The sequence below is a fragment of the Sarcophilus harrisii genome, chromosome 2, assembly GCF_902635505.1.
Source record: "Sarcophilus harrisii chromosome 2, mSarHar1.11, whole genome shotgun sequence".
In the NCBI taxonomy this organism is placed as follows: Eukaryota; Metazoa; Chordata; class Mammalia; order Dasyuromorphia; family Dasyuridae; genus Sarcophilus; species Sarcophilus harrisii.
Window position 1 is genome coordinate 162901233 of NC_045427.1, and position 15726 is coordinate 162916958.

Below are 15726 nucleotides of genomic sequence, written 5' to 3' on the forward strand. Positions count from 1 at the left end.
AATATATTTGAATTGAATATGGGCCTTTTTCCAATTTTTTTTCACGTCTTGTTTGAGGATATTCTTATTACTCAGTTACAATGTTTGATGACATTACCAAAAGCATAAAGAAAAGTGAATTCAGAAGTGTAATGACAAGTCAGTAGCTATCAATCCCTAGGTATCTTTCTTTTCTTGCCTAGGCAGATTTTGACATAAAACTACATGGTGGCAAGTCAATAATTTGAAAAATTCTGTTAATTATCCTAGTGTTTGTTCTATATGGTTTATATATAAACATATAACATTTGCATATGAAAGAATTTTCCTCTTTTCATCTAGATTTAGTTTGAAATTTGAGTCAAAATTTGAATATCTAGGTTCTTGATTATGAGAAGATGGCTGACATTCAGAATTTGTTGCAGTTATGGAGCCAAGATGGCAGAGCATAGACAGGTCTTTGAGCTCTTCATGGCTTCCTTAGAACCAACTCAAAAGACTCTCTTGGAAGAATTCAAAAAGTATCTCAAAAGAGAGTTGAAAAAAATGGGGAAAGGAAATGAAAGCTTTGGAAAAGGAAACACAGAAATTGTCTGAAGAAAATCAATTACTTCTTAAAAATAGATTTGGTAAAATGGAAAAAGAAAACAATTCTTTTAAAAACAGGATTGGTGAAAGGAAAACAGAGAACAACTCTCTAAAAATAGAAATGGTAAAATGAAAATAAAGCAAATAAACAAAACAACTCATTTAAAATTTCAATTGGCAAAATGTAAAAGGAAGCAAAAATGTTAATTGAAGAAAATAATTCACTAAAAAGTACAATTGAACAAATGCAAGTGAATGATTCAAGGAAACATCAAGAATCAGTCAAAAAATGTAAAATACCTCATAGGAAAAACAACTTGACCTGGAAAAGAGATCCAGGAGAAACAATCTAAGAATTTTTAGACTGCCTGAAAACCATAATGAAAAAAAGATCCTAGATGACATCTTTCAAGTAATCATCAAGGAAACTACCCTGATGTCCTAGAACCAGAGGATAAAATATTCATTGAAAAAAAGAAAGCACTGACCAACACCTGATAACATTCGAAAGAGATGCCAAAATAAAAACTCTAAGCAATATTATAGAAAAATTTCTGAGTTGTCAGATAAAGGAGAAAATACTGCAAGCAGACAGAAAGAAACAATTCAAATATCAAGGAGCCACAATTAGGATGATCCAGGATCTAGTAGATTTCATTTATAAAGGATTGAAAGGCCTGGAACATGATATTCAGGAAGTCAAAGGAGCTTGGATTGCAGCCAAGAATCAACTATCTAGCAAAACTAAGCATTATCTTTCAGGGGAAAAGATGGATATTCAATGAAATAGTGGATTTTAATTTATTTTTCATGAAAAGACCAGAACTTAACAGAAAGTTTCATTTTCAAATAAAAAACTCAATAGAGGCATAAAAAAGTAAAAAGGAAAGAAAAAAATTTTTTTAAAGATTAAAAACACTAGAGACCAAAGAGATGAATGGAGTTTTCCTTAAAATGATCAGTAGCAATTATTTAAAACCATCAGCAAGCATCATATGTAACAGGAATAAACTAGAACATTTCCAATAATATCAGGGGTGAAACAAGGTTGTCTACTATTACCATTACTATTCAATATTATATTAGAAATGTTAACTTTAGCAATAAGAGAAGAAAAAAAAATAAAGGAATTAGAATAGTTAATGAGGAAATCAAAATATCACTCTTCGCAGATGATATGATTGCATACTTAGAGAATCAACAAAAAGGTACTAGAAACAATTAACAACTTTAGCAAAGTTGCAGGATACAAAATAAATACATATAAATAAATCACCAGCATTTCTATATGTTATCAACAAAGTCCATCAGCAAGAGAGATAAATAGAAATTCCATTTAAAATAATTGTAGATAATATAATATATTTGGGATCTACCTGCCAACAGAAAGTCAGGTACCATATGAACATAATAACAAAACACTTTCCACAAAAATAAAGTCAGATTTTAAAAATTGGAAGAATTTCAAGTGCTTATGTGCTTATTCTACCTAAATTAATCTACTTATTCAGTGCCATACTAATCAAATTGCCAAGAAATTATTTAACAGAGCTAGAAAAAATAATAACAAAGTTCATCAGGAAGAACAAAATGTCGAGAATTTCAAGGGAATAAATAAAAGAAATGCAAATGAAGGTAGTCTAGCTGTACCAGATCTAAAACTGTCTTATAAAGCAACAGTCATTAAACCATTTGGTACTGGCTAAAAAAGAGAGTAGTGAATCAGTGGATTAAGTTAGGTTCACAAGACACAATAGTTAATGACTATAGTAATCTAATGTTTGGTAAACCCAAATACCCCAGCTTCTGGGATAAGAACTCACTATTTGACAACTATTGCTGGAAAAATTGGAAAATAGTATGGCAGAAACTAAGCACTGACCAACACCTAACATCCTATACATAGATAAGGTCAAGATGAGTTCATGATTTAGACATAAAGAATGATATTATAAGCACATTAGAAAAACAAAGGATAGTCTGCCTCTCAGATCTGTAGAGATTTTGATTTTATTAAATTAAAAAGGTTTTGTACAAACAAAACCAATGCAGACAGGATTAGAAGGGAAGCAGAAAACTGAAAAAAAAATTACAACCAAAAGTTCTGATAAAGGCCTCATTTCTAAAATATGTAGAGAATTGACTCAAATTTGTAAGAATACAAATCATTTCCCAACTGATAAGGGGTCAAAAGATATGAATAGACAATTTTCAGGTAAAGAAATTAAAACCGTTTCTAGTCATATGAAAAAATGCTTTTAATCACTATTGATTAGAGAAATGCAAATTAACATAATGTTGAGGTACTACTACATACCTCTGAGATCGACTAAAATGACAAGAAAAAATAATGGTAATTGTTAGAGGGGAGGTAGTGAAAAGTGGGACACTAATACATTTTTGGTGGAGTTGTGATCTGGAATATTCTGGAGAACAATCTGGGACTATGTCCAAAAGACTATCAAACTGTGCATACCCTTTGATCCAGCAGTGTCACTACTGAGCCTATTTTCCAAAGAGATAATAAAATAGGGAAAAAAACTCACATTTGCAAAAATGCTTGTAGCAGCCCTTTTTGTAATGATAAGGAATTGAAAATTGACTGGATGCCCAACTCATCAACTGGAGAATGGCTAAATAAACTAAATTATATGAATGTTATGCAACATTATTGTTCTATAAGAAATGAACAGCAGGATGATTTCAGAAAGCTCTAGAGAGACTTACATGAACTTTTATGTAAGTGAAATGTGTAGAATCAAGAGAACATTGTACACAGCAACAACAAAATTATGCAATGATAAATTCTAATGGACATGGCTTTTTTCAATAGTGATGTGATTCAGGCCAGTTCCTAGACTTGTGATGGATAGAGCTTTCTGCATCCAGAAAAATGATTATGGTGTCAAGAGTGTGGATCACAACATAGTATTTTCACTTTTTGTTGTTTTCTTGCTTTTTGTTTTCTTTCTCATTTTTCTTCCTTTTTGATCTGATTTTTTTTGTGCAACATGATAATTGTGGAAATATGTATAGAAGAATTGTACATGTTTAACATTGTTGAGCTTCTCTGATTACATATGAAATCCATTGATACTACTTTAGACACTCTTCCTATAATTATCTAAAAAAAGAAAGTTTAACTTCCTTAAGAAAAATAAAATAAAATAAAACAAAATACTACCTCTCAATATGTGAATGACTACTAAGTTGTGTGTGTGACTTGGAAATTATATCTGGTGTATTTAAATGTGTTTTGTTTAATTTATTTTATATAATTTTGTTACTTTAAAACTTTTATTTATTTCAATATTTCCCCACTGATGAAATGCAGTGCCTCTGGTAGCCATAATACAATCCTAAACTGAAGGCTTTCAGAAGAGGTTCCTAGCATAATAATTGATGTTTCCACAAATGGATCTAACTGTACATTTCTAAAATAAGCTGGCTAATTAAATGTGAGACATTTAAAGACCGAATATTCTATGATTTTATTGAAACTATTGAAGACACTGATAAGTTCTACTTTGTTATTGGATAATAAAAAGGACATCATCTTTTGCTGCATTCTTTTGCTTGGCTCCAGTAATATGTATTAGCAAGCTTTTGAAGTACAGTGTGAAGGTGATTCCATCTCTAAACTGTTCTCTAAAAACAGTTTTAACATTCATTGACCAATACTTGGATTATGACTGTGAACTCAGTCCATTAATACTAGTCAATGATGAAATCAGTTTATAGTAGTAATAAATGATAGTCCCAATGTACTCTGCTCTGATGGGATCACATCTGGAGTACTATAGAGTATTTATTATTTTCAAGTCTGGAATTCACAGTCTAGAGAAGGCATTGATAAGGACAAGAATATCCAGAGTAAGTCAACTAGAATGATAAAGGGACTTGACTCTATGCCATATGAGTTGCTGTAAGAACTGGGGACATTTTGCCTGGAAAAAAAAAGGAGACTTTGAAATTGGCAGGAGGAGGAATGGTATGATAGCTGTCAATTATTTGAAGGGATCTCCTATGAAAGATGGATTCAACCTTTGGTATTTGGACACAAAGGGCAGAACTAAAAACAATCAATAAATAGGAGTTCTAAGGAAGCAGTCTTAAGTTTGATACTAGGAAAATTTTATCAAATTTTATGAGAATTATGTATGAGCAGAATGAATGGCCTCAGGTCTCCTCTCGGGAGAAGTCTCTAGTCTAAGCAAAGGCTGTATGATCACAGTCAGACAAAAAGCATTGATTAAGCACCTATTCTGTGCCAGGCATTGTGCTAAGCACTAGGGATAGCTAACATTTGTATGGCACATACTGTGTACCAATCCCTGTGCTAAGTGTTTTACAATTGATCCTTACAGTAAACCTGTGAGGTAGGTGTGGATATTACCCTCATTTTTCAGATGAGAAAACTGAGGCAAAATAGGGGTTAAATAATTAGTTCAGGTTCACATAGCTTGTAGTGTCCAAAGCTGAATTGTAATTCAGGTCTTTCTGAATTTCTAAAGATAGACAAAAGATATTCCTTGTCCTGAAAAAGCTTACAGTGTAATACAAACAATTTTTTACAATCAAGTCCTCTATAGGATAATTTATACTCTATAAGGGGCATAATTAACAGAGGGAAAGCACTAGAAAGAAAAGGTTTTGTGGAAGGCTTCATGTAAAGGGTGGGAGGAAAGATATACAATATAAGAAGATTGGAAAGGGGGAGGGAGGCATGGAGATTAACCAAGGACTTTGAATTCCAGACAGAGAATTTTACATTTGATCCTGTTGGCATAAAGAAGCTTCATAGACCAAAAGCAGGAAGAGATTAAAGAGGCTGCCTAACTTAATTCTCTCCTTTTAGAGAGGAAATTGAAAACTACAGAGATTAAATGACTTGTCCAAGTTAGTACTCATAGTAAGTAACACAAAAGGAAGGAATCCTTTCTCTAACAGAGATTTGCTTATTGTACAGTGAAAGAGTGGTACTGAAGGAAAAAAAAATTAAATTTCTGTTGGGTTGCAAATTTAAACCTATCTGACGGAATGTTGCTATTTATCCCATATACAATTTTTGAACGGTAAGAGACCTTAGAGAAAAATCTAGCCAGTAGCTTTTTTTTTTTTACATAGGCAGCTAACTGGTCCTGAAGTCAGGAATCATCTTCCCAAATTCAAATCTGGCCTCAGATACTTAATATCTGCATAACTCTAGGTAAGTCCGTTAGCCTGTTTGCCTCCATTATCTCATCAGTACAATGATCTAGGGAATGCAATGGCAAATCCTTTTAGAATTTTTGCCATGAAAACCCCAAATGGGGTCACAAAGATTTGAACATGATTGAAAAACAACTCAGCCATATAATATAAACTACCTGAGAGTAGCAACTATCTCCTTTTGTCTAGAGAAATACCATCAACATACAGTAGCAGAAAAAAAAAAGTTGGTTAAAATCAATTACACACAGTAGTAGAAAATAAATGTTGGTTTAAATCACTGTGATAGGGGTAGAATCAAGTTGTTGCTCTTCAAAGTTTCAAAGCCCAATGTATTTAAAAAAAAAACTTAGTTCAGCTATGTAAATAATAGGATCTCTTCTTTCACCAATTACAGATCATGGCAGCTGAAATTTTTATTTCAGTGGTGAATATACCAGTAAGAGAACATCACTTTAGTATGAAATTTAAAAATAACTAACCCAGATTAATTTATTCTTATTTCAGAAAAAAAAAACTTCTTTATCTTCACACCCTCAAAAGAGGTCTTACTTGGAACAGTTTATGAGAATTATTTTAAAGCAATCAGATTAAAACATAAAGCTAGGCAAAATCTTATTTTGTTGTATCCATTTTTCTAATGAACCTGATACTTGGTCTACATGGTTATGCTCAGAAAAATTTTCATGCTTATAGCAACTTAACTTTACTCAGTTTCCTACTTGATCAGTAGGGGAAAGGGGATGAGAGGGAACTATAGAATATAGATCTAAAAGATGTCATTTCTCTGTGGAATATTTGCTATTGGTGAATACTTATAGATTCTTCTATTTTGTGGGATAATGTTAAGGTTTGTTCTTCAGTGTTGCCAATAAGTTTCTGAATATCTGTCCAGAGTCCTTTGTGGATGAGACTTGCTTTCAATGTTGACATAATAAAAAACATTTGGTCTGAAAGTTTGGGAATAAGGCGGTAGGACACACAAGAATTAATGAGAACAGAAATAATCACTGTAGTCCTGTAAGTCTTCAGTCATTTCATCTTGATTTATATGACTAAGCATGTTTCAATTCTACTTTGACTTGATTCATTAAAAAAAGATGCTCTGTGTGTATGTGTGTGTCTGTGTGTGTGTGTGTGTGTGTGTGTGTGAGAAAGAGAGAGAGAGAAAGAGAGAGAGAGAGAGAGAGAGAGAGAGAGAGAGAGAGAGAGAGAGAGAGAGAGAGAGAACTAAGACAGAGAAACAGAGAAATAAGATGACCAAATATTTCTAATGGGCATACCATCCTCCAAGTCTAAGAGAGCACTCATGTTGTAAGGCTCTTATAAGAGGCTCCCTGACACTTGCCAGAGAACTCTAAGAAATGACTTCCAAGATATTCAGCAGTCATACATTTAGGCAGGCAGAAAGAAAGGTCAGAAAAACATGTCTTTAAGAGAGGGAGTGGGTGGCCAGTCACAAGATACAAACTTAGATAAGCTAAGCAGTCACATTATTTAAAAAGCAAACCATTTCTGTTTTAGAAGTTAAAATGAGAAAAGAATAGAAAAGAATTAGTATGAAGAGCTCAGGATATTTTTGCTATATGAAATAAAAAGATTCTTTTGGTAATAATCATAGTTTTTTTTTGTTGTTTTCTATGGAGAAATAAATAACACAAACAAGAGTTTATAAGAAGCAAAAGAGATTCATACAAACTTCTGATTTAATGCCTTCATACTAGCTTAAAAATCACCTTTTTATTTAAAAAGTTTTTAAATAACTAAATTCTTAGGTAATAGTCTTTTGTGAACACTACATAAACATCCTGTTTCCAAAGTGAAGCAAAATGCATGTAAAACCTTGAATTGAATGGATATTTTAATGAAAGCAGAATAAAAAATTAGTAATGATAATAGATAATATTCACATAATACTTAAAATTTTCAAAATATTACATGTATGTTGTACTACACACATGTATCCTATGTATTATGTATACACAGATGAATATAGTTATATATCATAAAACACATATAGTATTACATACATGCATATAGATACACATACCTATGTATGTATATCTGCATGTACACACATAATACATACATATACAACACATCCATATGCACACATGCTTTGTGTTTGTAGAGCCATGTGTACATGTTCAAACATGTAAATATGTATGGGTATCTTTAAGAAGGCTGGGATGGCCATGGAAGACATTATGGTAGGTCTACAATTTCTTAAAGATTGACTAGAGTTAGTTTTTAACAAGAGTGAAATACAACTTTTTTTTGATGGCAATATGGCAATAGTGGAAAGTACACTTCATCTCTGTGTCTAGATTATAAGCTATTTTAGGCTGTTTGTCAAGTTGAGAGAAGTGCTTCAAGATTTTATTTTCCTAAAGTGCAGATTAAAAACTATTCAGCAATTCATAGTTTTAGCTGGTTGCCTGGGAGCATTGAAACATTAAATGACTTGGCTCAGGACCATTCTCAATTATCCTGATATATATCCTACCAATGGACTCAGATGGCTCCAAAGGAGAGAGTGAGGCTGGTCACTGTGCCCAATTCTAGCTCACTTAAACCTAATTCACTTGCAAGTCATATCCCCTTCCTGATATCATAATACTTTTCAGGAATGAAGGTAGCACAACAACAACTAACCTAAATGAGTTAGAGCAGGATTTGAATACAGATCTTTGCGACTCTGAAGTTGGACTCTGCCTCTATCACTGAGAAAATATGATCATAAAATATATAGTATCAATAAAGTTTATGGGGAAATTATTTAAAATGGACATGATAGATGTCTGATTAATATTTATGCAATGAATTTGATTATGATGCATGATTTTAATCAACTGATGTCATGTCTCAGGAAGTAGATACCAAAGGATCATTGTGTTAGTCTACCATTCTGATCATTTAAACAATCCTTAAAAACATAGTACTGAGAAATTTGTAGACCTAGCCAAATAATAAAAGAAGCCTTGTTAAAAATATCCCAATTAGTTTTAACCCACAATGACCTCAGTATTGTTCAAGTGAATCAAAAGCCTCTCAAGATGGAGCTAAGAGGCAAAGCTGATGTATTGATAGATTTTCCTCTTTTCTGCATTAGTATGGGAAATTAGCATCCACAGAATCCACAGAAGACCAGAGTGCAAAGGAACCTCTTGGGCAATTTGGTCCAACATGTAACAGAAGAAAAATTCTATATACAATGTGCCCCAGGAGTATTCACCTACTTTTGCAAGATGATTTCCAATGGAGAAAAAAACTAGCGACTTTCGAGGCAATATTCTACTTGCAGTTGGCTCTGCTAGCAAATTTTTCATCTCATTCAATCAATAAATATTTATTAATTTCCTGCTGTATGACAAGGACTGTGCTAAGTGTGAGAGCTACAAACACAAAAAACCCCAGACAGCCCTTGTGCTTAAGAAGTTTCTGGGGCACCTAGTTGGCATAGTGGATAGAGCACCAGCCCTGAAGTCAGGAGGATCTGAGTTCAAATCTGGTCTCTGATACTTAACACTTCCTGGCTGTGTAACCCTGGACAAGTCACAACTCCAATTGCCTCAGCAAACAAAAAAAGAAGTTTCCAATCCAATGAGAGAAGATAACAGAAAAGGAAGCTGAAAAGGGGTGAGGAGAGGAAAGATATCTAGAAGGAGCATGATAGAGTCTAGTCCAAAGAGAAATACAGTCATTAAGTGAAAATTCACTCCTCTTCAAACTACTTCTGCCCTCTGTAGTCAAGTCCAACAAGTCTGGTTTTTCTTTTGGGTGACATCCCTCTACATAATTGAAAAATAGAATTATTGGTATTGAAGCTTGACTTCTTCCCTGTTCAAATGTCTTCTCTAAAATATATAATCCCAGTGAACTACCCAGTTCTTTCAACTAGTCACAAAATACTTCTCTGATGTTTTTACCTGATTTCATCCAATGGTTTAAAACTTCCTCATAAATTAAGATATTAACTATACCTAGTTTAAATATTTAGTAATTGGTTGATTAAATAAAGCTAGACTTGTTTACGCCTACTTTATGTCTTTGATTAACTGAGTATGTAACTTAGTCAAAGAGTCATTCTTGCCCATTGAACATCTTGTTAATTATATTGAAATTAAGGGGTATGAAATGTTGAGTTGATATTTGTGTAGTAGAATTACAAATTACTTGAGCCAGGGAAGAATGGTAGAAAAGAAGGCTTAATTCATGATAAGCTTCAAATGAGAGGATGAGTCCAATTTGGACACCATGTGTTAGCTATTAGAGGTATGAGGGAATTTCTCAGGAGGCACTAGAGGTAGATCCATTTAATGAGAGGTCTATCCCCAAAACCACTTAGCACAGTACCTTTTTATTTTCACATTCTCTACTGACAGCTTGTTTGACTGGTTCTTATCCAAAACATAATAGCAGTAAGCTCTTTCGAGTCTTGCCATAACTAAGCAGGCACCTGAATTTTGAACATTCTTGTTTACATTGGTAGAACTCAGAACAAAGCATGGGCCATAGATTACTGGCTTGAACTTTGATGGAGAAATGAACAGAAAACAAAACCCTTTGTTGATGCTCAAGGACACTTCTGTTGGAATACATAAATAATTTACTGCAGGAAGTTCTACAAAGGGTCAGCCAATAACTTTAATTAAATATTTCTGGCAAGAAGCAAAGACAAGAAGCCAGACCAGTTGTTTAGTGTATATGAAATGAGGATGGTAGAATGCTTCAGCATGATTATCTAATATTCAGAAGTTTATATTTTTGCATATTAAAGACTGGGATAATGCCAAGCTGTTTGTTGAAAATGTTTTTCTTCCTTTCAGGAGGATGGAAAAAAGAACAACAGGTATGACATCACTGGATGGCATATATAAGCATATCTATATATTTCTAAGCAAACAATATATGTCATTTGCTTAGAGACTCCAGTCAAAATAGGGAATAAAAATAAATAATAGCTAATGATAAATAATGATATTTTCATTTATATTTCACTTTAAAGATTTTAAGGCAATTCATGTCTTATTTTCATGGAGATAGGTTTTTTTTTTTTATTATCCCCATTTTACAGGTGAGAAAACCAAGGCTCAGAGAATAACTTGCCCAGGAATACAGAGCTAACACATGAGGCATGATATAAATGCAGGTCTTTCTAACTTCAAATCTTCTACTTTTTTTAGTATGTCATCTAGCTACATGATAAAAATATGCACTTAAGTTATTTATTGTTAAACATTAAGTAAATGTTTTTGGCTTAAGTTTCACTGCCTACAATGGCTACATTTCCCATATTCCCATTATTGTTGAGAATTAGGTAGTCTCGAAAATAGGATCATTATAATCATACTCTAGATAAATCACCATAATAATCTGAAAAGGTGTTCTTAATCTTGTTTTTGTCATGTACCCACAGGTAAGACTTATGGACCCCTTTCCAGAATGTTTTTAAATGCACAAATACATAGGAGCAAAAAAGGGAAGCAGTTATTAAAATCTATTCCTCTATCTACCTATCAATCCACAAAACAATCCAAGTTGATGGACCCAAGGTTAAGAACCCCTGATCCCAATGAAATAAAAGCACATGATCTCATGTGATATCTATGAACAATAGGATTTAAAAGTACGTCCTTAAAATGTTCTCATAGTAATAACCAGCTAAACAAAATATTTTAAAAATGCCATTCTATTTGTCAATACATCATGCTTTCATTTAAATAATTTTCCATAAAATTCAAATAAACAAGGGATTATTAAGTATTTACTATGCATAGAGAGTTGGTGATACAAAAATGAAAAAAAATACTCTTTGCTTTCAAGAAGTTTATAATTTAATGGAAGCCGTTATATACTAGTGGGTGTGAAACAAGGAGAATATGATAAGGCCAACACAATGGCTGAAAAATAACTGCTATAAGAAATTTCAAGTAAAAGAGATCTTTTTCACCTGAAAGTCAAGGGAAGCCTTTCTGCAGAAGGGAACACCTGAACCACAGTAAAACTTTGTGGAAAAGGAAAGAAGAATGTTGGTCATAGGGGATGGCCTGCAGGATTTTAGCCCAGTATGGGATTAAGGAGCAGCTTGAAATATACAAAGGGGAAAAAAGTGATCCTACAAATACATCTTGGGAACAAACTGAGGACTATCTACCAAATACAACTTGTGGACTATCTAAATTTTAAGGATATGATCTTTAGATTTTTCTTGTCTGTGCAATTGGAAGCCACAAAAGGTTTTTAAATGGAAGAATGATATCATATTTGTACAGTGGAAAGATTATTTTGGCAGATGTAAGAAGGATGAATTGGAGAGAGAAAGAGATTAAGGATAGGCTGGCCCATTAGTGGGTTATTTTCGCAGGGGTCCTCAAACTATGGCCCGCAGGCCAGATGGGACAGCTGAGGACGATTATCCCCCTCACCCAGGGCTATGAAGTTTCTTTATTTAAAGGCCCACAAAACAAAGTTTTTGTTTTTACTATAGTCTGGCCCTTCAACAGTCTGAGGGACAGTGAACTGGCCCCCTATTTAAAAAGTTTGAGGACCCCTGGAGGGTATTGTGATGAGAGAATCGGAGCTACAATCAGGAAGACTCGGATTTAAATTGGCTTCAGGAACTTACTAGCTCAACTGACACACCTCATCACTCAACCTCTGTCTTCCTCAGTTTCTCATCTGTAAAATGACTTTATATCCAGGTAAAAGACATTGTTGAAATGGCTAGTCACAATGACATGAAAAAAATTAAATCCAAATAGAAGGGATGAATTGGAAGAAGAGACAGAGCTGTGATAAAGGCAAAGAGCAGCTTTAGGAGGAATGAGATGATGAGGCGACCTGAAAACGGAGTAAATGGAAAGGGGAAGTTCTGATTTGGAGATTTTTATAGGTGGAGAATTTTTAGTTCTATGATCAGAGGAGTTTTGGCTGGTAAAGGACCTTTGAGATTATCTAGTTCAACCTTCTAATTTTATAGATTAGGAAATTGAGATGTCATGAATAAATGTAGGAGAACTGGTATTCAAACTTGGGTATTTTGATTCCAAATCTAGATGTCTCTCCATCATGTTACCTTCAGATGAGACCATCATCAAAATTGAGCAGATGGGCTGAGGGCAACTGACAGTAGATGTCATGGAACTTGAGGGGGCTAGATTCCGGATGGCCAGAATGCAGCTTGAATATTGAAGTAATCAAAGATGATAGCAGAAATTGATTGTTTCATAAGGCAGGTGGGAAGCAGGATGAGAAATTTTTGAGGTTGCTAGATGTTAACAATGAATACTGGGACAAGTCATTAATTTCAAAGCAGAGTTGTTGAGGTAATAGTGCCCAAGCTAGTGTCAGTGAAGAAGAAGAAATGAGTTAACTCTTATGGTTGTGTGAATTTGTGGAGAGATAGGGCAGTGAGGGTATTGAAACAGGTAGTATAGAGAGAGAGGGTGTTAAGTGATATGGTGACTTTAAAAGAAAACTTAAGTTCCTTTGGATGGAGGAATGAAGGAAAGATTTTAGAATTACAAGAAGATTCAGAGGACACTGGGGAAGAAAGGCACAGAGGAGGATTGAGTCTGGGATAAAGCAGAGCAAAAATGGATTGGGATGAGTGCAGGGCTTGGAAAATACAAGTTTAGCAAAGAAAAAGGAATTTTTCACTTGGGCCATGGATCTAAGTCATAGGAAAAGGTGAAATCTGAAAGCAAAAGATACATTGGCATCATGGTTCCAAACAGAATGTGTTACTTTGCTGAAGAAATGTCATCATATAACCAACACATTTTTCTTTCAGTTTGCTTTTATGAGGGAAGTATTGGTAAAGAGCTTGAAAATATTTTCACTCTTCCTTCTTCTGTCTAAAGGATTCAGTCTTAACTTGTATCTAGCTTTTAATTCTATAGTTTTGGAGAAAAAATCCACTTCTTCATGTAGCCTAGGAAATTTATTTACATTTATACTGCACTATTCCAGTCTTTCCATTTCCCCACTCCTCAAAAAAAAAAAACCCACTGTCAATCAAGGATTTCAAAATTTTGTTATAACATTATTTAAAATTTCTATTCCCTGAAAGCTTATTTTCTTATTTTGCACTGAACCAATGGATCTTCAACTATTAACTTAAAGGCATAAATATTTACATAAAATAGAATATTCAGTAATTTCTCTACTAACTTTGGTCATCTTAACCACCAGCATAGATTGGCACGACTGTGATATTCAGCACTGATTGTGAAAGCTGTTAGAAATGAATGGATGAGTTGTATTGTGTCCTAGTTTACCTAGCATATGGATCTGACTCAAAATTGGGGAAGTGAGACGTTTTCCTACTACACACCTTCCATAGTCTCATATTCTCAGCAATAAACAAGACTGAATGCTATGACATCATCTTTTTTCATATATTTGAGTCTAAAATATTTGGAGAGCATTTAGTATAAGAGTATTTTGTCTGAGAGTGCTGGAGTTCTATTAATGCTGTCCATGAATCACAAGATTTTGGAGCAAGAAGAGACTCATGAGCAATCTACAAGAATTTTATTTGGGAAAAACAAGTCATTCTGACTTACTTCATATGTCTTTTTCTTAATTTTCGATTGTCTTTTCTCCCAGCTTCCATACAATCCATACCTACAAAATTCTCATGAATTAAACTGATCTAGAGATCTGTCCCTATCCATCCTTCCCCCGCACAGGACAGACTGAATTGTAAGTACTATCCATGTGACTGGCTAAAACCAGGATTTCATGGGTAAAAAACTTCTAATCTCCAGGGTGGGTATTTCTTCTTCTACTATCAATAAAGTAAGAAATACTAACAAAATGGGAGAAGGGGGGAGAAGAAAGGAAAACTTTCAGAAAGAAATGAAACAAAACTAAACTAAACTAAGAACAATTATGGGGACCTATTAGAACAGAGAAATAAAAGAATATACTTTGTTTAAAAGGGAAAAAAGAAATGAATGGTTGAAAATAATAAGACATGAGGAATAAAAGAATAAAGATGTAGAAATTGGTTCATAACCATCATCATCATAGCTAGCATTTATTTATACAGCACCCAGGGATTGTGCTAAAATATACTTTGTTTAAAAGGGAAAAACAGAAATGAATAGTCAAAAATAATAAGACATGAAGAACAAAAGAGTAAATATGTAGAAATTATTTCATAACCTTCATCATCATAGCTAGCATTTATACAGTACCCAGGGATTGTGCTAAGGATTTCACAAAGCACCTGACAATTACTCTGGGTAATATTAGTTGCTACTAATATCCCCATATAACAGTTAAGGAAACTGAGGCAAAAAGAGATTAACTGACTTGCTCTAAGTCACATAGGTAGGTAGTAAGTGTTTGAAGCCTGATTTGAACCCAGTCTTCCATCAATGTGTCACTTAGCTACTCTATCACTCTTTGAACTAATATTAAATATTCTCAATATGCACAGTACTAAGTAAGATTAACAGCTGGGTCTGGGTTTCTGTTTGTTAGACCTTTACAGTTTGAGACAGACAATACACCATTCCCAAAGAAGCTTATAATATAAACAACTAAAAATTCTTGGCAACATGTGAGATTCATCTCTCACTTTTATCGCTCACATCTATTCAGTCCCCAGTTTAATTCAACAAACATTTATTAAACTGCTACTATCAGTAAAACACTTTGTTGAAAGGGATCTAAAAATTAACAAGGAAAAAAATAAATGGCATAGTCTTTGCTTTAAAGGTATTTAAAGGCTTTTTAGTAGTCTATGATATACAGAAATATAACATATAGAACAGAAAAGTGTATAACAGATAACAAAATGCTAGAGAAGTTTAAAAGTTGGGGCACTGGAAGAATAGTATAGATCAGGAAGCCTTTATGTAGAAAAGAACATGAGTTGGATCTTAGATAAGAAGAATTCAAACTGGGCAAAAAGAGGGTAGGGTATGTTTGGTA

General features: G+C 33.6%; 1 protein-coding gene across 5 annotated transcripts in view; it reads right to left on the bottom strand.

Moving 5' to 3' along the window:
• The window catches only part of PLCB4 (phospholipase C beta 4), a 427184-nt gene that overhangs the window by 143210 nt on the left and 268248 nt on the right, over positions 1-15726 (bottom strand). The window lies entirely within an intron of this gene.